Source organism: Sminthopsis crassicaudata, chromosome 4, assembly GCF_048593235.1.
Source record: "Sminthopsis crassicaudata isolate SCR6 chromosome 4, ASM4859323v1, whole genome shotgun sequence".
In the NCBI taxonomy this organism is placed as follows: Eukaryota; Metazoa; Chordata; class Mammalia; order Dasyuromorphia; family Dasyuridae; genus Sminthopsis; species Sminthopsis crassicaudata.
In genome coordinates this window covers 198,750,462-198,772,153 of record NC_133620.1, presented here as the reverse complement: position 1 = coordinate 198,772,153, position 21,692 = coordinate 198,750,462, and the positions used below count along the sequence as shown (strand labels likewise).

General features: G+C 36.7%; 1 protein-coding gene across 2 annotated transcripts in view; it reads right to left on the bottom strand.

Annotated features, from left to right (window-relative positions):
- The window catches only part of ATG5 (autophagy related 5), a 131,638-nt gene extending 126,135 nt beyond the window's left edge, over positions 1-5,503 (bottom strand). The window contains exon 1 of one of the 2 annotated variants that reach the window (XM_074310183.1): positions 5,298-5,503. The gene's annotated coding sequence lies outside the window, so the exon portion shown is untranslated. Of the gene's footprint in view, positions 1-4,921; positions 5,099-5,297 lie in introns of those variants that run through there. The other variant, XM_074310184.1, reaches the window with a different exon arrangement.
- Positions 5,504-21,692: the final 16,189 nt, after the last annotated feature.

Here is a 21,692-nt window from a genome sequence, read left to right as displayed (position 1 = left end):
TTTAACTAACTGAATTTACACATACACACACACACAGGAACCACATTTTATATTGCTAAATATGTTGCAGTACCTGAACAAAGGTAATCATTGGGGAAAAAAAGTGCTAATTAATTTAGCTGATCAAATAGAAAAGGAAACACAAATGGGGAGAAAGTATCAAATGCTATATTTAAAAAGACACATTCTAAGTACAGTGGCAGAAAGGGAAATTGATACAATAAACAAAGAACTGAACTATGAATCTCATTGGTGATCTAATCACAGGCATCACAAACTTCTCGATTATTTCACATATAAAATGAGAATAAGTGCTTTATGACAAGAATACATGAAAAAAAAAATAAAACAATTTAACAGTAATCATATTAATCACTAGAAATAATCAAAGCTGTATTTTTCCATTTTCTGAACATTTGGTTTTAGGGACTTTTGGGAAACACTAGTGGCCAAAAATCTAACTCAAAAATATATATTTAAAAAGTAACATCAACTTTTTTCTTATTCAGAGTGTTCTGTTTTACTCCCTCTAAAAAACTTGTGAGGTAAAGTGTCCTGGAAAGGGAATGAGATTACATGAGTTCTGACACCTACTATATCCCAGCTTCTTAAATTGTAGTTCACTATGCCTTCTGGGATCTTATAACTGTATACCCTATTTTACATACCTATATACTTGGAGTCACATAAAAATTTCTCAAGCAAAAAGGGGTCATGAGTGGAAAAAGTTTAAGAAGACTTGTATTACACTATTAACTTGGATAAAATGCTTAAGCTTTTCGAGGGCAGACTTTTTTCTTCTAACAAAGAAAGAATTCAAAGGTTATTATAGAAAAAGCATCAATATAACTAAGGCTTTCTGAATGCAATGTAATATTTAAATATTAAACTTAACTGATATCCTGTACATCTTGATGGCTTCTGCTGTGATATATGGTTTCTTGACTTTATACAGTTATGCAAATAAGAATGTTTAATGGAAAATGCTCAGTTCCTAGGTTTAAGGAGACCTAGATTCTAGATTATTTCATACATAATTCATGACAAAACTAAAAATGTGATTTATCCTCATTTTAGAACAGGACTATTTATAATCAATGTTTTTCTCCTAAAAACATTGCATAGTGTATACAATAATAGTTAAAATGGAAATAGGAAAAATGTTAATAGCAATTGAGGAAATTTCAAGGGGCAGCTAGGTGGTGCAATGGATAGAGCACCAGCCTTGAATTCAGGAGGACCCAAGTTCAAATCAGATCTCAAACACTTAAGACCCTGTGTGACCCTGGGCAAGTCACTTAACCCCAGCCTCGGGTGGGGGGGGGGGGGAGGAAATTTCAAAATAATTAATTTTATATGCTCTAAGAAACAGAGAAAGATGAGAGAATTTAAGTTACCTATACAAGGGCTGAGGCAAAACAAGTAAATCTCAAAAAACTTACCTTTTATCACTAAAATCAAATTAGCTATTGATTTAAACCTACTTAGTATTAAATAAGTTATTGGTGGTGAAAATATAAGCAAAGACAGTTTAAATCAAAATAAAAGGAGGTCAAATTAGAGCCTAAACTTGTTGAAACATTTATTCCTCCTCAAAAGAGTGGTTTAAGCCTTAATTCACTAGCATGTTCTAGGCTCCTGAACAGATTCAGAAAATTGGCAGAGGCACCAGAAAATAGGGGACAGCATTTGCTCATACAATTAACACAATGAATCAGTGGCAGTACTGGGACTAAGTAACCAATGGTATCTGTAAGATTTCCACTAAAACCTTTCTTTTAAACTTAGGCCCCCTTATAACTGCTAAATCCAATGGTCTTTTTTCAGGGGAAAGGAAAGAAACAAGTATGCCCCAGGCTCTTTGCAAATGTTATTTCATTTACTCCTCAAAACATGGTAGGTACTATTATTATCCTCATTTTTGAAGAAAATTGAAGACAGAAGTTAAATGATTTATCAGTTATTTAAATGCCTGAGGCTGTATTTGAATTCAGGTCAGCTAGGGCTGATGCTCTGGGTCACTGCACCATCTCATAGCTTCATCCTTTTTAACCTCTTTGCAACCTGGCATTGTAGATCACCCATTCCTTTTGGTCCCCAAGGCTTTTTTTTTTCCCTCCTACCTAGACTGACCCTTCTCAGCCGCCTCTTTGTTAGATTACATTTATAATTTGCATAACTATGAGTAAACCGGATCGTAGGATTGTTCTGAGCCAGAGAATCATGTCAACTTTATTTATATTCTTTCAATAATTATACAGGCTTCCATATTTTCAATTATTGTTTCTCTGATAACTCCCAAATTACATATCCAGTCCTATCTTTTTCCTGAGTTTATATATTCCAGAAGCCAGATCACACATGGATATGTCTCTGTCTCTTATGATCCCTTCTTTTAAATGGTGTGTTCCCGCCTGAAACCACCCTGTAAGGAAATAACAAACTATCTATGCTCACTTCTCCCTTCTCAGTTTTTTATTCTTTCAGTTATCCCCAACATAGGTACTTCTCTTGCCTCCAATTTCCATTTATGTGTTGTCTTCCTTATTACAATATAAGTTCTCTAGGAGTAAGATTTTTTTTTTTTGGGGGGGGGGTTGTTTGTATTATATTCCCAACATTTAGGACAGTGTCTGGCATATAGACAATGCCTGCTAAATGATTTATTTGAGTTGTATTTCATTGGAAGAAAAAAAGGAGACCATCTGTTGAAAGCTCTCTTTTTTCCTTTTCCTCTTATTTCGCTTCACTCAAATGCCCCCTGGCACTATCTCCTTCATCTGTCTCACATGAAAAGATGGTCCTCCTCACTGCCAACACTAACCCCTCTACATGAACAAGTGATCCTATTCTGTGTCTATAAACATGCCCATGGCTCCCCATATCCTCCAAAAACCCTCACTTAATCGTTAATCCATCCAGCTAGCTAAACTCCAAGAGAAGGCAATCTACAACATAAATCTCTCCTCCCATTCCCCTCATTCTCTTTTTAACTCTTTGCAGTCTGGCTTCTCATCATTCAACTGAAATTTCCTCTCTAGTTACTAATGATCTCTCAATTGTCAAATCTAATAATCTTTTTACAGTCCTCTTTCTTGATCTCTCTCTGTAGATTTTAATACTATCAATCACCCTCTTCTCCTTGATATCATCTTCTAAATTTTCATGACATTACTGGCTCCTGTTTCTCTTCTTATCTGACTACTGACTGTATCCTTTCCTAAATCTTCATCCAGGTCAGTTTCACTAATCATAGGTGTCCTTGGTTCTTTCCTAAGCTTTCTTTTTCCTTCAATACTGTTTCACTTGCTGAGCTCATTAGCTCTCATGGATTCAATTTTCATTTCTATGTATGTAATTCTCAGATTTTCTTGCCCAAATTCATTTCTCTCTCTAACCCTCTACTTTCACATATCAAAGTTCACAATCCCTCCAAGCCCTCTTTCCTATTCCTAACTTCTTGTTACTGTCAAGAATATCACCATCCTCCTACTCACCTAAGGTGATCACTGACTCCTCAATTTCATTCCCCATATTCAACAAAACACCAAGTCCTGTCAATTTTATCTTCACAACATCTCTCACATGTCTTCTCTTTTTGACTCCAGGCCCAGGCCCTTGACATCTTACACCTCAACTGCTGCAATAGTCCGCTGGTTCATCTCTCTAAAGAAATCTTTCTACTCTAGTCCATCCTTCACTCAAACTGATCTTCCTAAAGAACTAAAGCTGAGTGTGGGCATGCTACCCCCATTGTCTCCTTTTCATCTATAAAACATAATATAAAAATAATTTCTTTGGTTTTTAAAACCCTTCAAAACTTAGTCCCTTCCTACCATTTCTGTCTTTTTATACTAAAATGCCCTCTAAAGATTCTTCCATCTGACAACAGTCTCCTCAATCTTTCTCCAATATCATATTCCATCTCCCAAGTCCAAGTGATTTCAATGGTCGCCCCCTCTTCCCCCTACCCCAACCCCACCACCTCCCTGGAAAGCTCTCTTTCCAAGCTACCTTGCCTTCTTTTAAGACCCAACTAAAAGAAGTCATTTAACCTATTTGCCTCAATTTCCTTATCTGGAAAATCCCATCTTCTACAAGATGACTTCTTAGTCCTTAATCTTAATTAAGCCTCTCCTCTGAGATGATTCCCAATTTATCATCTCAAAAGACCTTGGTCTTTTGCCTTTCTTTGTAACCTCAGCATTTAGCACATAGCCTATAGCAGGCCCTCACCAAATGCTAGCTGGCTTGACTTTAATGGACGTGTTCCTCCTTTAGAAATTATTAAAACAAACAAACAAACAACAACAACAAAAAAAAAAAACCCAACCCTATCTTTAGTTATTTGTTATTGCTGTACCTGGACACAATGTAGCACTTGTGATTTTCCCTTTCAGCTTTAAATCTATTATCCTCAACAGAGCAAAAGTGGAATAACCTTTAGTAGATTTCCTCTTCCAAAAAAAAAGGCTTGGTGGATAGGAAAACTTTTCTCTAGTACTGGCTGCACTAGAAAGTCCTGGCTTCTAAGATGATATAAACCTGAAGGCCCCTGCCACTTTCGGGAGTATTTGGTGGGAAAATGTGCTCTTGTTTGGTCCTTCAGAGGTATCCTCGGGGAAAAACAAGACACATGTAGTTTCTCCAGTGGCTCTGCGTACACAGGGATGAATGATCCAGTATTTTATAACCACTAATGAAATCGAGAAAAAAATCCAGGGAGTCCCCTCCCATCCGGACGGGGTGGGAAGAGACAAGAGGCCAGAATGTCAGAGGTTAAGGAGCAGTTCTATGCGTTAGCTTTGGATCTAGGAATGCATCCAGATTATCTGGGACTCGGGAACTAGGACCACCAGGGGTTCCCTCCACCCCGTAGTCAGTTATAAAAATACAAAAGCAGCAGGGGCAGAGAACACACCTGCTCTGCCACACCCTCTGGGAAGGGTGTCCTACAACCAACCTCACCCCGGCCTCCGGGGCGGCCCCACCCCCATGCACCCTTCAGGGTTGTAGAGAAGGGCTTCGCACCTCCACCCCCACCTTCCTGGCCAGCTCCCCGCGGGGGCGCCCAAGCCAAGCGGCCCGCTCACATTCCGAACCCCCACCTCGGGACACTCCCCCTCGCCAGGATTTCCGCGCTCCACACCACGGGGAGGAGGGCGGGGGCACCGATTCCCTTTCCTACGCCCCGCCCCCTCCCCCTTCGCCGAGAATGTTTCGGGTCAGGTAGAAAGAGGAAACCCCAAGGGAGCCGTGGGGATGTAGGAGAAGGAACAGAGAACAGGGACAGTTACCTGAGACCCTGCCCGGTGAGGGCTCGCGCAGCTGCGATAGACACAGGAACAGGGTGAGCGTAAGTTACTAAGTCCCCCTCCCCGAGGGCCACTTCCGCACTTGGGCTCTCCCGGAAACTCCGAGGTTCACACCGGCAAAGCGACAGTCCGGACCCGTCAGGCCCCCACTGCAGCTCCAGTTCGTGGCGGCGCTAGGAGATGACGTCACGGACCACGTGGCCTGTTGGGTGTTTCTCTTGCCGGAGGGGGCGGGGTTCGGAACTCAGAGCTAACGGTCCCTGGAGATGTAAGGCAGTGCCAGCCGGTGCCTTTGCCTTGACCTCGTTGGTCGTCCTCCGCGAGCTAGGCCCTGGGCCACCTCACCCCTTTTATTCCTTAGATTCGCCCTTTACGACCCTTGGAGGAGATGCTCACCAGCCCACGTGACAGTCGCGTGTTCCTACTCCCTCCTCTGCCTTCCTGCCCCTAAGGAGGAGTGGGGAAGTAGGAAGGGGGAGGGGCGAAAGTTAAGAATTGTCCCCCTCGGACTGAGGAAAAAAAAATTGTGAAGTAATGAACGAGTTCGCTTCCGAAAGAGAGCTAGCTAAGGAGGGTAGGCAGGTGTGTGACTATGCCTATATGTATGTGGATATATGTGTATACATATGGATAGTCCAAAATGGGATCGTCAAGGGGGGGGCGTGAGTGAAAAACCGACCTAACAAGAAACATGTATGTATGCATACCAATGCACCCTTAGGCCTATGTGCATGTTGGTGTAGCCCCCTTTAAGATTCCTTTGGGATCCCCAACCCCCATGACTGACCTTTGATCTACAGGACCTGGTCAAAACCACCCTTTTGTATTCCAAAGGGAGATATCCCGATCTGTCTCAGCCCAGTCAAATGATCTGCTCAGGTTTCCCAACCCCCACTGGCGGTTTCTGGCCCTGGTTCAGCAAGCAGCCAACCTGGGCTCCACCCTTAGGCCCCTTTTACCAAATAAAAGAGCAAAGGGAATCATCTCTTGGCAGAGAGTTGAAACATGCAAGCACCATGCTTTGCATCACAGACTCTCTGTCCACCACTTATGGTGTATTTCTTCCTCTATCTAATACCTTTTACTAACCAGACTTTAACCTTACTTCCAAACCCTACAATAAACCTCTTTTATCAATCTAGGTTTTTGGGCCTGTAAATTCCTTTACAGGGGACTTTGTACCACCACTAGACCTCATTTAACTTTGTACCCTTGCGCCGAATCCAGAGGGGTTGCAGGAGAGTTCTACTTGACTCCCTATACCCCGAACCTGTCACTAGACCTCAATTAACCCTAATTTTATTTAGGTATACCTTATCTAGACCTCATCATTTGGCTAGACCTCATTTATATATACATATATGTGGGGGGTTTGTGTGTGCATGCACACATACACGTTACCCAGCGGGTCTGATCTTGATCCTCACTATGGCCCTATGAAGCATCAAGTTTTCCCAGCATTACTAAAGAGCTGCGGAATGGGGACTCAAGTATGCCCTTGACTCAACAGTCAAAGTCAATGGTCCTCAAACTTTTTTTTAAATAGGGGGCTAGTTCACTGTCCCTCAGACTATTGGAGGGCCGCACTATAGTAACAAAAACTCACACTCTGTCTCTGCCCCTCAGCCCATTTGACATAACTGGGTGGGCCGCATAAACGTCCTCTGCTGGCGGTAGTTTGAGAACCCCTTCAAGTCCTAAAGGCCTACCCAAACTCTGAAGTAGATGAAGCCTTACTCGATTTTCACAATTGTCTTGAAAGATCTCGCCTCATATTGTTCAGTGCATTTTCTCATTCCTTCTTTAGATACGAGCTTGTTATTATATTTATGTTGTTACAATCATTATGCATATTATTTTCTTGATTAGTTCACTCAGCATATGTTCATGTATCTCTTCATGTTCTCTGAATTCTTCATATTCATTATTTTTTATAGTACAGGTTTCTCAGAAGTAAGATGATCTGGTACTCTCATCTCTGAGGACTTGCCACATTTTGTTGTGATTCACATAGTCAAAGGCTTTGGTGCCAGGCCTTAGACAAAGGATAAGGAAGGAAGGAAGGAAGGAAGGAAGGAAGGAAGGAAGGAAGGAAGGAAGGAAGGAAGGAAGGAAGGAAGGAAGGAAGGAAGGAAGGAAGGAAGGAAGGAAGGAAGGAAGGAAGGAAGGAAGGAAGGAAGGAAGGAAGGAAGGAAGGAAGGAAGGAAGGAAGGAAGGAAGGAAGGAAGGAAGGAAGGAAGGAAGGAAGGAAGGAAGGAAGGAAGGAAGGAAGGAAGGAAGGAAGGAAGGAAGGAAGGAAGGAAGGAAGGAAGGAAAGAAAGAAAAGCAGATCAGTAAAACTAACACATCAACTGAGTCTGGAAGTAAAAACAAGTGTTTCTCACCACTGCAAGGAAGGGAAGAAAGTGCTGTGTGGTACAGAAATTTTATTGTATTATTTTGTATTATTGTATTATTGTACACGAGTGTCCCACCCATCGAGCAGACAATCGAAGGGAGGAAGCACCTTTAATCCCTAACGCAAAACATCCCCTCCCACCACTGACCCTCATCTTCATTGGCTGAGAGTCTTACATTCTAAACTCGAGATCTACCCACGAAATTCAACTTGACCAATAAGTACATAGTTGCCCATATTTGACTGAAATAGGGAGGAAATGATATCATGGGAGGATAGCAGGAAGGGGACTCAAGTATGCCCTTGACTCAACAGTCAAAGTCAATGGTCCTCAAACTTTTTTTTAAATAGGGGGCTAGTTCACTGTCCCTCAGACTATTGGAGGGCTCACACTCTGTCTCTGCCCCTCAGCCCATTTGACATAACTGGGTGGGCCGCATAAACGTCCTCTGCTGGCGGTAGTTTGAGAACCCCTTCAAGTCCTAAAGGCCTACCCAAACTCTGAAGTAGATGAAGCCTTACTCGATTTTCACAATTGTCTTGAAAGATCTCGCCTCATATTGTTCAGTGCATTTTCTCATTCCTTCTTTAGATACGAGCTTGTTATTATATTTATGTTGTTACAATCATTATGCATATTATTTTCTTGATTAGTTCACTCAGCATATGTTCACGTGTATCTCTTCATGTTCTCTGAATTCTTCATATTCATTATTTTTTATAGTACAGTAATATTCCATTATATTCATGTAGACAGTTTGGTTAGCCATTTTCCATTCAATCTAATGTATTTCAGTTTTTTACTACTCCAAATATGTGTGCCAGGAAATTCTGTTCCCCATACATGCAGTTATGTATTTTGTGCTGAGTCATGTTGTCTTTATTATTTGAAAGACAAAGCTTCAGGTGGATAGTAATAGAGTGAGAACAATTTTCAGATTTTCAGTCTTATCCTGACTTTGCTAAATGGTGCTTTGCTTTAGGGCATTGCTTACAGTAAACACAAAAGTTCCTATTTATGTTCAAATCAATCATTACTCATCATCATAGCTAACCTTTATATAGCACTCAAGATTTGCAAAACATTTTATATACATTATGTCATTTGATCCTTTCAATATTTCTTTTGAGTAGATGCAACTAAAAATCTTCTAGGCAGCTTTGTCTTTTCTTGCAAGGTCTTTGTCAATGTGGTTATATTGGCAGAGTCAATGATGGACCTAAGTATGTATGTTCCATTCTTTTCTCAGTCTTCAAAGTGGATAAAGTCCCTTGTGGGCATCATTCATTTTTCATTTATTCTCTTTTATCAAGGTTAATTTCCCATGCTGTAAGCTTTCATCTCTCCACAGCTATTGAAGTTTTTCTTAGAACTCCAAGATGATCCTTTCAAACAAAATACAATCATTTGGAGAAACAAATGCAAGATGTTCAAAAATGAATCTAGTTTTTACAGTTGAGCTAAATATGTGAAAGAATACTAACTTGAGTGGCTGTATACATTTTGGAGCATTAATATTCTTTTTTGAAAATGATTTAGTGTTGTGGGAAAATTGGGACACTGAAATATTGTTGGTAGATTTGTGAAATGCTCCAATCATTCTGGAAAGCAATTTGGAACTATGTGCACACTTTGATCCAGCAGTGCCTCTAAAAATATGTATCCCAAAGATATCATAAGAGAAGAAAAAGGATTCATATGTCCAGAAATGTTTGTAGCAGCCCTTTTTGTAGTACAAGTAAATGGAAATCGAGTGGACGTCTATTAGTTGGCTGAATAAGTTATGGTAAATTAATGTAATGTAATATTATTCTATAAGAAATGATGAGCAGGCTGATTTCAGAAAAGCTTGGAAAGACATGAACTGATGCTAACTAAAGTGAGCAGAACCAAGAAAACACTGTACACAATAGCAATAAAGATTATGTGATGATCAACTGTGATGGTCTTGGCTCTTTTCAACAATGAGGTGCTTCAGGGCAATTCCAAAAGACTTCTGATAGAAAGTGCCACCTACATTCAGGGAGAGAACTAAGATTGAATGTGATCAAATCATAGTATATTCACCTTTTTTGTCGTCATTTGTTTATTTATTTTTGCCTTTCTCATTTTTTCCCCTTTTTGTTCTGATTTTTCTTGTGCAAGATAACAGATATGAAAATATGTTTAGAAGAATTACACATGTTTAACCTATAGCAGATTGCTTACTATTTTGGGTAAAGGGGAAAAGGGAAAAATTTTGGAACACAAGGTTTTACAAAGGTGAATGTTGAAAACTATCTTTACATGTATTTGGACAAATAAAATATTATGCAAAAATGATTTAGTGGGCAGTTGATTTGGTAAAATTCAGCAAATGGTTTGATTATCTATTTTAGAAAACTAATTTTAAAATAGAATATAATTTGATAGCATTTCATAAAGTTTCAGATAATTTTCTATTTACATACACAGAAAAGAATCTGAGAAATGTGCCATTTGGAGATTTTTCAGGAAATTTTCTTTTTAATAACATTTCTGAAGCCCCATTTTTAAATATTAAAGAAGAGAAAACGTCACTGTCTGAGAGTTCAGACCTGGACTCTGGTCTTAGAGTTATCATCCTTAACTATAGGACCTTGAACAAATCACTTGGTCCCTTAGGGCTTGAACATCCTCATCAATAAAATGAAGGCTTTGGCTGGGCCTGATAAACTTTTAAATCCTTTCTAGCTTAAAACATAGGATTCCTTAATTCAAAGTATTATTCTGCTATAGATGATGAAGTAGAAAAGGTAAATTTTTGTAATTATACTTGGTTGCCACTAGATGTCAGAATACCTCTATTGGCAGTCCTTTGTGACATTATTTAATTAGAATAGCCTGGAACCATAAAATATAAGAATCATTAATTCCCAACATAGTGTCTTTGATTATCTTAATGGTATTTTCAAATCCTGAAAAAAAAAAACACTCAAAACATTTAATTTTAATTGATTTTTACTTGAGAAGTAAATACATGTTTTTAGAAGGAAGATAAAGTAGTATTTTCAAAAGTAGACAGTTTTAGCTGGAGAACAATAGCAGATAAAGATTTACAATGAATTATTGTCTGATCCCCTTAATATTTACTTCTCAGGGCTCTCAAAATGATATTATTTCTTTTTTTTTTTTCCTTGAGGCTGGGGTTAAGTGACTTGCCCAGGGTCACACAGCTAGGAAGTGTCAAGTGTCTGAGATTATATTTGAACTCGGGTCCTCCAGAATTCAGGCTGGTGCTCTATCCACTGCGCCACCTAGCTGCCCCCAAAATGGTATTATTTCAAAAAACAAAAGCAATCTTCCCAAAATAAAGTGTATAGCTACTTGGTCTTTAGATCTCCTATGTAAATTCTATTTCTAGTAATGTTTCTTTCATGTAGTTTGTTTTTAAAGGCTTTCTACTGACAACTTTTTAATTTTACATAAAATAAATTTACCAAATATATCCATTCTTTCTCCCCCTTCCATGCCTAATAAGAAAAAAAAGGTTGGGGGAGAAAAAAGAAAACAGATCAGCAAAACTAATCTACATAGACATAGAAGACTGGAAATGTGGGCTTTCTGAAGGTCATAGAATCTTGACCTCTATAAGAAGAGGCCTCTTTTTCAATTTGGATTTGATTGAGAATCCCTTCTATAACATTGCAAATGAATGATAATCCAACTACTGCTTGAAGACTTTCAATAAGTTTTCACTACCTCCTGAAGCTCTCCATTTAATAATAATGACAACAATAACAACAAAATAGCATTTATATAGTGTTTTACAAATATTTAATTTTATCCTCAGAATAATTCTGGAAGGTAAATTAATTTTTTTTTTTTTTTTTTTTTTTTAGGGAAGAGGCAACTGAAGCAGATGGAAGGTAAGTAACTTAGTGTTATATAGCTAGTTAAAAGTCTGAAACTTACTGAAACTAGGTTTCTCTGACTCCTACTATCTTCTGGGTTACCTACCTGCCAAATTAAAAAGAACCAGTGAGAAAGCCAAAGATGGGGAGACAGGGAGATCATGCCCTAGCACAAAAGAATAAGATGACAACTTGGTTTTGGAAATAGATAGGTCTGTAGTTGAAAAAGAGAGCCATTCAAAGTGGAGAGGGGCATGGGATAGGAGGTAATAGGTCACAGCTCAGGCAGTAAGTGTCCAGGAAGAAGAAATTAGGTCAAGAGAATGTAGTGTTGTCTGCTTTACAAGTAAAGTATCAGATTAAGATCTAAAGGAAAATGAATGCAGGTGCAATTCATCATTTACAGATTTATCTGAAAAGCCCTTTATAGCAGGAGTGGGAGTGTCAGGACTTAGGGAGAGAGAAACTATGAAGCAGTATAGGCCCTTACAAGGAATTAGATTGAGGTGTAGAGAGAGCCTCTATAATCCACAAAGTCAGTCAGTCAGCAGTACAAAGTACTATTATGTACTAGGTACTGTGCTAAATGCTGGACATAAACAAAGAAAGAGAAAAATTCTCAAGAAGCACATCAAATAGAAGAGACAGCAAGCAAACAACTCTGCAAATGAGGAATCATTTAAAATCTTTCCTTCTATGTTGTCCTGTGCCTCTGCTCTTTAATTTAGTCATTAAAAAGTAAGGCAGAATTACAGTATTTGGTAATAAAATATTCATCCATCTCCTATAATAAGTGTCTCTTCATGAAAATATAATTATTCTATGAAAATGATAACATTTCAGTAAGTTACTAAGAAAAAAGATTACTTTCATCTGGTCTCAGACACTTAACACTTCCAAGCTGTGTGACCCTGGGCAAGTCACTTAATCCCAGCCTCAGAAGAAAAAGAAAAGAAAAGAAAAGAAAAAAGATTACTTTCTTTTTAATCTTTTCCAGAATATAAAAGTTCAATATCAGTAGAAGAAAAAAAATAGGACAACCCTGGATTGCATGTGTTTAAAAAATGGATTAAAGCGTGAAATGAAGGAATAATATACATGTAACAAAAATATAGGGTGTCCCAAAGCCTTATGGCAATTTTAAGCTTTAAAATCTTAATAGCTATAAGCTTTAATAACTTAAATTTGCCCTAAGACTTTTGGGACACCCTGTAGGGAAAATCATGACTTTTCCCAATAACAAAATAAATGTATTTCCTCCTTCTCATAATATTTCTCTGTTGAAGTTTTTTGTGTATATAACCTTTTTGAATATATAAAAATATTGGATTTAGAGTTAGTCATATATTTCTGGCTCTAACATAACAAGGCTCAAACTCACTGAGTTTCAGTTTCCTTTTATTTAAAATCAAATTTTAACTAGATGAAATCAAAAGTGTCCTCTCAGTTAAAATCTATGATCCTATAATTTTGTGATTCCATATTCCTCTTCCCAGTGAGTCTTTTTTTATATAACAAAGATTAAAAAAAAAAAGCAAAAAAAAAGCAAGAAAGAGCAATTTGAAAAACCAAGGAACCTATCAACCATGTCTGAGGATATATGCCATGATAATATCCAACACTCATAGTTCCCCACTTCTGCAAATCTGGGAAAGAGGGACAATTTCTTAATTTTATTTGGGGGCTTGTTATAATTAATGTGTGTGTATATATATATATATATGTGTATGTATGTATAGCATGAAGTCCAGGCATTTAGAAGGCTTGGTTATTGGGGATTTCTGTTTGTTTGGTTTTTTTTTGTTTTGTTTTTTGGCTGAGGCAATTGAGGTTAAGTGACTTGCCCAGGGTCACACAGCTAGGAAGTATTATGTGTCTGAGATCAGATTTGAACTCAGGTTCAGGGCTGACTTCAGGGCTGGTGCTCTACCCACTGTGCTGCCCCAATTGGAGATTTCTATGCAGCCTCAGATCTAGGCAGTCAAGTGGCATGGTAGATAGAGTGCTGAGCCTGAAGTCAAGATAATAATTCCTCCTGACTTCAAATCTGACACTTAGTAACAAGCCTACAGTCAGGAGGACCTTTCAAATTCAGTCTCAGACATTTACTAGCTGTGTAACCCTAGGGCAAGTCACTTAACCCCTATTTACCTTGCTTTCTAGTTCATGAACTAGAGATGTAAATGGCAAACTATTCCAGCATTTCTACCAATAAAACCAAAAGGATCAGATATGATTGAACGACAACAAACTTAGCATAGCATTGTAACTGGAGTCAGAAGAACCTGCGTTCAAATCCATCCTCAGACATCTACTAGCTGTATAACATTAAGCCAATTTTAAAAATCAACTTTGTCAAGATATATTCTCAATCAAAAAAACCTTTCAATTATTTGTGCGCAATGTGCATCAGATCCCTATTTTCAGTAGTAGCTGAGTACTAATATATTCCAACCAATTCAACTCAAAGTTATTATTATTTATTACAGTTTTTCCATTTAGTGCCAGAACTAAGAACAATGCCTGGAAGCTTCATGGAGGGAGATCTAGTTTTGATGGAAAGAAACCTTGTTGTAGTTGTCTATAGCCATCTGAAAGTAGAATGAACTAGGGGGAGAAAAGGAGGGGTAAGTTCTTCACTAGAAGTCTTCAAGTTCAAACAAGGGAATTTGTTTAATTTAGTAATCAATTGCAATGTCACCGAAGGTGGATCTATTAATCAGTATATCAGTAAATACAGTATAGTGGAAAGAGCTTTGCCCTAGAACCAGAGAACCTGGATTCAAATCTCACATCTGATAATTACGACTCCAGTGATCTTAGGGAAGACAGTTCATCTCCTTCATATGTAAAATGAGAGAAATGGGATTCTGAGATCTCTTCCTGTTCTAGATCTGTGATCCTCTAAGTAATTGATATTCTCCAGATCTATACCCCAAATACTATAGATATATCCTGTTCATATGGGGTTGGGGAACAAAGAAGTGAGAGCAGAAGGAAGAGCACAAGGAGTCCAAGGCTGGTGCAGGGTGAGGAGGCCTGACCAGAACTGAGAGGAAGAACATGTGAGGGATGGACTTGGATACAGACAAGAGAGGACAGGCATAAGTTGGCCTGAGGTAAGACTTGCAGGACCCATAGTGCCCATGTACAACAGACCAAAACACTGGGCCAGTGGGTGGAAATTTCTGTTTTCACTTTGAAGTTATTTTTTAGTGGGGGTCTTGCTTGGGGTAAACGGGAGGCCAGAGTGAGAGAGTACAGTACTATACAGTAAAATTAACATAGGTGTTTTTTTTAAACGTTGTTTTATTTTCAATCCATGGAACAAAATAAGCATTTACATAACACAGTATCATAAAAAAGATGATTGTGCATGAAACTACAAATCGATTGTGTACAACTTGCTATTCCTTCCAAAGATGCACCAGTTATCAATTTCCTTTTTTTCTTTCTTCTTCCCCCAGCCTTAGAGATGGCTACCATCAGACATAAATAGGCATACATATATATATATGCAGGTATATATATATATATATACATATATATATATATATACCTGCATATATATGCATATATATGTATATTTAGAAACACACATGTAAAATTATTCAATACATACTTCTATTTATCAGTTCTTTCTGTAGATGCAGATTGCATCTTTCTTTGTGTCCTTTATTTTTAATTTGTATATTTATAATAGTCAAAATGACAGTCTTTCATAGTTGGGTTTTTTTTTTTTTTCTGCTTGCTGTCACTTTTTTTGAAATTAAAGCTTTTTATTTACAAAACATATGCATTGGTAATTTTTCAACATTGACCCTTGCAAAACTTTCTGTTCCAAATTTTTCCCTCCCCCCCCATTTCCTCCCCTAGATGACAGGTAGTCCAATACATGTTAAATATGTTAAAATATATGTTAAATCCAATATATGTATGCATATTTATCTTGCTGCAAAAGAAAACTGGATCCAGAAAGAAAAAAAAAAACATGTGAAGGAAAACAAAATGCAAGCAAATAACAACATAAAGAATGAGAATGTTATGTTGTGGTCCCCACTCAGTTCCCACAAGTCTCTCTTTGGGTGTATATGACTTTCTTCATCACTGAACAATTGGAACTGATTTGAATCATCTCATTTTTTAAAAGAGCCATATCCATCAGAAGTGATCATCGTATAGTCTTCTTGTTGCCATGTATAAAGATCCCCTGGTTCTTTTCATTTCACTTAGCATCAGTTCATGTAAGTCTCTATATTCATCCTGCTTGTTGTTTCTTACAGAACAATAATATTCCATAACATTCATATACCATAACTTATTCAGCCATTCTCCAATTGATGCATCCATTCAGTTTCCAGTTTCTTGCCACTACAAAAAGGGCTGCCACAAACATTTTTGCACATGTGGGTCCCGTTCCCTCCTTTAAGATCTCTTTGTGATATAAGCCCAGTAGAAACAGTGCTGGGTCAAAGAGTATGTACAGTTTGATAACTTTTTGAGCATAGTATCATATTGCTCTCCAGAATGGTTGGATCCATTCATAGTTTCACCAGTAATGTATCAGTGTCCCAATTTTCCCTTATCCCCTCCAACATTCATCACCTTTTCCTGTCATTTTAGCCAATTTGACAGTAGTGGTATCTCAGAGTTGTTTTAATTTGCATTTTTTTTGATCAATAGTGATTTGGAGCATCTTTTTGTATGACTAGAAATAGTTTCAATTTTTTCATCTGAAAATTGTTCATATCCTTTGATCATTTATCAGTTGGAGAATGGCTTGAATTCTTATAAATTTGAGTTAATTCTCTCTATATTTTAGAAATGAGACCTTTATGAGAACATTTGAATGTAAAAATGTTTTCCCAGTTTATTGCTTCCCTTCTAATTTTGTCTGCATTAGTTTTGTTTGTACAAAAACTGTTAAACTTAATATAATCAAAATTATCTATTTTATGATCAATAATGATCTCCAGTTCTTCTGTGGTTACAAATTCCTTTCTCCTCCACAAATCTGACAGGTAAACTATCCTATGTTCTTCTAATTTGTTTGTAATATCATTATTTATGTCTAGATCATGAACCTATTTTGACCTTACCTTGGTATACGGTGTTAGGTGTACGTCAATGCCTAGTTTCTGCCATACTAATTTCCAATTTGCCCAGCAGTTTTTGTCAAATAGCGAGTTCTTACCCCAAAAGCTGGGATCTTTGGGCTTGTCAAACACTAGATTACTATAGTCATTGACTATTTTGTCCTGTGGACCTAACCTATTCCAGGTTGGGTTTTTGTTGTTGTTGTTTTTTGGAATGCAGATTTCAGAATTCTTCACATAAAGATAAATTTTTATGTGTATGCAAATTTTCATAGAGGGAGAACTAACTTTTTCTAAAAATGATATTCAATCTAAGATCTGATTTTATTGGTTGAATTTCAATTATCCTTTAGAAGATTTCTACAAAACATCATAAACAAAAGTCAATTTATGTTATAGAAACAAAAGTCAAAATTGGAGAGTGGGAGTGGGGAGAAATCCTTATTTAAATCAAATACTGAAGTGAAATGACTGATCTAATCAATCAAAAGGAGTGTTTTAGAGCAGGCTATGTAGCCATAACCTTGAACATAAGGGTGTTCTAAATATGAAAGATGATAATAATAAACTAGATTTTTCCACATATAAATTATTACCAAGTAATAAGTTAGGCTTTTGAAGCTGGCATCCTAAACCACCATTTATTGTGTTACTGCTATAATATATTAAATGATGCCCTAAAAATGTGTGCAACATGGAAAGGAGATATCAACACAGAATATTGCTTATGTTTACCCTATGTATAAGTTGCATAATCTAATTAGCCTGGCATTTTAAAAGATTAGCATTCTCATTCCTTTGCATAGCAATTAAATCTCTTACACAGATGTCATTCACCTTGTCCTACCAGCCAGCAAGAGAATTGTCCCTTTTGTACTTATCATTATTTTTAATTTATGATGGGTAGCCTATGCTTAAGCTATGTGGCATGTAAATGTCACCTCTAATAGTTTCAGTACAGCACATCATCTAAAAATTTGAATACTACAATACTTAAGGGATGGATGTTGGTCCAATCTAGCTATTAGACTAAGCTTGAATTATTCCTTTCAGGGAAATTCTCTTTCAATAATAATAATAATCAATAGCTGACTGAAATGTTGTTCTTAGTAATTAAAGTGAGATCATTACATGCTTGAGTAAATGATTGAAAAAAATGAAAGAATGAATGAAAAAGCATTAAGTTCTTACTATGTGCAAGCAGCACAGTCTAGACTATCAAAAGACTCAAATTCCAATGGAAGAGGCAATACATGGTAGAGAGTTGAGCTGCACCACAGATGGCAAAAGGACCTTAGGGAAAGTCTAAATAAAACCTCCTTATTTATTAAATATAGAATTTAAAGTCAGAAAGATAAGTTAAATGCCCAAAATTTCACAAGAAGTAAGTGACTGAACTTTGAATTCAGGCTCTCCTTCGACTTCAAATCTAGAATTCCTTTTATTCAGTCAAATTCTAGAGAGTATATATTTAATTGCTTATTGTTTTGCAAATCCAAAAAAAAAATGACAACATATCTAATGTAGTTAATAAAAAGGTATAAACTTAAATATGGAAATAAAAGATCCTATGGAAAATACTATGAATACTCAAGAAAATGCATTTGTAGTACTATACTATGCTATAGTTTTTCAGTTATCTAAATTCAAAGTAGTACTGTAATATGTAAAGGCCTAAACTTTTCTATTCCCAACAGTCGCTGTGTTTCTTAGGTTATCATCTTCCTGTTTCATGCCCTCCTCTTACCTCTGTATATATGAAAAAATATTTTTAACTAACCTCTAGCAACATTAGACAACATTCCTACAAAACAGCCTAAAGTTTCCAAAGAACATAAGAAACTTATTTGGGATATTAATCATTAGTAATTAGCCACCAGTCTCCATGAGTACCATTTTTTTTTAATAGCTTTTTATTGACAAAACATATGCATGGGTAATGTTTCAATATTGACCCTTACAAACACTTCTGTTCCAACTTTTCCCCTCCTTCCCTAGATGGCAGGCAGTCCCATACATGTTAAACATATTAAAATATATGTTAAATACAATATATGTGTATATATGTATACAGTTCTCTTGTTGCACAAGAAAAATCGGATTTAGAAAGATAAAAATAACCTGGGAAGAAAAACAAAAATGCAAGCAAAAAACAATAGAAAGAGTGCAAATGCTATGTTCTGATCCACATTCATTTCCCAATGTTATTTCGCTGGGTATAACTGGTTCTATTCATCACCGATCAATTGGAACTGAATTAGATCCTCCTGCTGAAGATGGCCTCTTCCATCAGAATTGATCCTCATATAGTATTGTTGTTGAAGTATATAATGATCTCCTGGTTCTGCTCATTTCACTTAGCATCAGTCATGAGTACCATTTCTTAATCCCTGAAGTGGTTTGATTTCAGTTTCTGCTTCTGATTCCATCACTCACCTGAAATTTCACTCCAAGGATGCCAATGATCTCTTGGCTGCTAAATTAATGTTATAATTATTGTTTCTTAGAGTTTCTTTGAGCTCTGTATAGCTTTTAACACTTTTGACCATACTTTTGACCATACCTTCTCTATTCTTGAATATTTTCCTCCTCCCTTGGCTTGTGTGACACTAGTTTTCTCAGGTCCTCCTCTTATGTCTAAACACTCCTCTTCAGTCAGCTTTGCTAGATCTATCAATCTTTTGCTTGTTATGTGCCCTCTTCTCTTCTTTCTCCATTGGTAATTTCATTATCTCCCTCGGGCTCAGTTATCAGCTCCACACAGACAACACCCAAATAGTACATATTTAACCCTAATTTCTCTCAAGATCCAATCTATATTATTGATTCTCTATTGGAAACCCTAATTCAGGATGTGCCCAAAACAACACTTATATCCCCCCTTTCCTAATCTATCTTTTCAAACTTCATTAGTTCTGTTGAGATAACCATCCTTTAAGATGCCCAAATTTAGAGTCCAGAATCATTCTTAACTTTTCCATGTTCCTTAGCTTTCAATCCAATTAGTTGAAAGTTAATTTTATCAATCCAACTCCCATAACATCTTACATCATTTAAAAATAAAACTTGTTGATTCCTTTTTCTTTTTTGTTTTACATCTGTGTCACTTCTGGATATGCCTGGAATTGAATCTACCTTTGTGAGAAAAGAAAAGCTATTAAGCCAAGTTAACCCATATAATGACCACAACAATGATAATAGGACAATTGGGACAACATTCTGTCCCTGTTATTCCCTGCTTCCTAGCTAAGAGAGGAATTTTTCAGTAGTTATTCTCTTAGATCAAAATTTATTATTACAATTGCTTAGTTTAGTTTTATTTTAGTGATATTTTTGATATTATTGTAGATGTTGTTTGGCTTCTGCTTGTTTTTCATAAAGTTCATGCAAACTTTCCATGTTTCTTTGAATTTCTCATATTTATTATTTTTTTATTATACAATACTATCCCATTATATTAATATAGCCATTCCTCAATTTGGGGACACTTACTTTGTTTCAAGTTCTTTGCTACAATAAAAATGATGCTATGACTATTTTGATCTATCTATCTATCTAGTAAGGGTAAGAATAGTTTAATCACTTTTCTTGCCTTATTCCAGATGATTTTGTATCAACATGTATATCATATATCAGACTTTATAATCAGTAATGCTGATGTAAAAGTTTTTCTGTTCTTATTCTTTCTGCGTTGATTTTGTTTATTCTATTTTCTATCCTATTTATATGGCCACTAACCTGGTTCATCCTCATTATGTCTTTTTGGACTATTGCAAAAGTCTCCTAATTGGTCTTCTAACTTCCAGTCCTCCTTCCTTTCAATCTGTCCTCCAAATAATACATTGATTTTCCTAAAACAAAAATCTTACCATGTCTTCTCTCTATTCAAAAGTTTGGCACTTCTTTTTGCCTCTATGTTGAAATACATAATCTCCAGTCTCTGATCTAAAGCTATACAAAATACATGAATCAAAAAGCATTTAATAAGCACCTGCTATGTACCAGGCATTATGTTATGACTATATGCATACAAAAAAGATAAGATAATCCTTTCCCTTCATTTTATTAGAAGATACAATTTGTTAATAAGTGAATGCTTGTTATTCTAGCTCCAGCTCTAGCTTGTTATTCCTCACACTCAATATTCAATCTCTTATCTCTGTACTTTTGCACTTTTTGATTCCTCCTATATCTTGAAGGGTCCCTTTCCTCATTGCCAACTCCTAGGATCCTTGTTCAAAAATCAGTTAAGCACCACCTTTGGTAGGAAGGTTTTCCCAGTCTTTACAAGCTGTCAGGGTCTCTGCATTTATCTTGCATGTACTGATTTATATATGTTATCTCCCCCCTGGAATATAAGCTCTTTGAAGGAAGGAAATATTTTTGCCTTTTCATTGTATCCATAATACCTAGATCATAATAAGCACTTAGCAGATTATTTTTGGTTAAATGATCGATTGGACATTTGTGGGAGACATTTGAAATTGTTAGCTTGAATACTGACTCCTTTCTTGGGTCTTATCTTCTGTGAATATATTTTGGGTGTCTTTTTCCAAATTCTTCCTTTTAATGCTAGTGCCTTCTGCTGATTATCTCCAATTTATCCTGTATATATATGTATATGTGTGCAAGTATATATATATGTGTGTGTGTGTATGTGTGTGTGTGTGTATGGGTGTATAAACATAGATATAGATGTACATATAGATATCTATTGGGACAGCTATGTGGCACAGTGGAGAGAATGCTGGACTTCATTTTCCTGAGTTCCATTCTGGCCTCAAACACTTACTAATTATGTGACCCTGTGCACGTTCTTCATTTGTAAAATGATCTGGAGAAGCAGATGACAAATTACTCTAGGATCTTTGCCAAGAAAACCCCAAATAAGGTTCTGAAGAGTTGGGCATGACTGAAAAATTACTGAATAATTGAAAATAATATAAATTCTTTGTACATGGTTATTTTCATTTTGTCTCTCCTTCTTTAGTTTATAAACTCCTTGAGGGT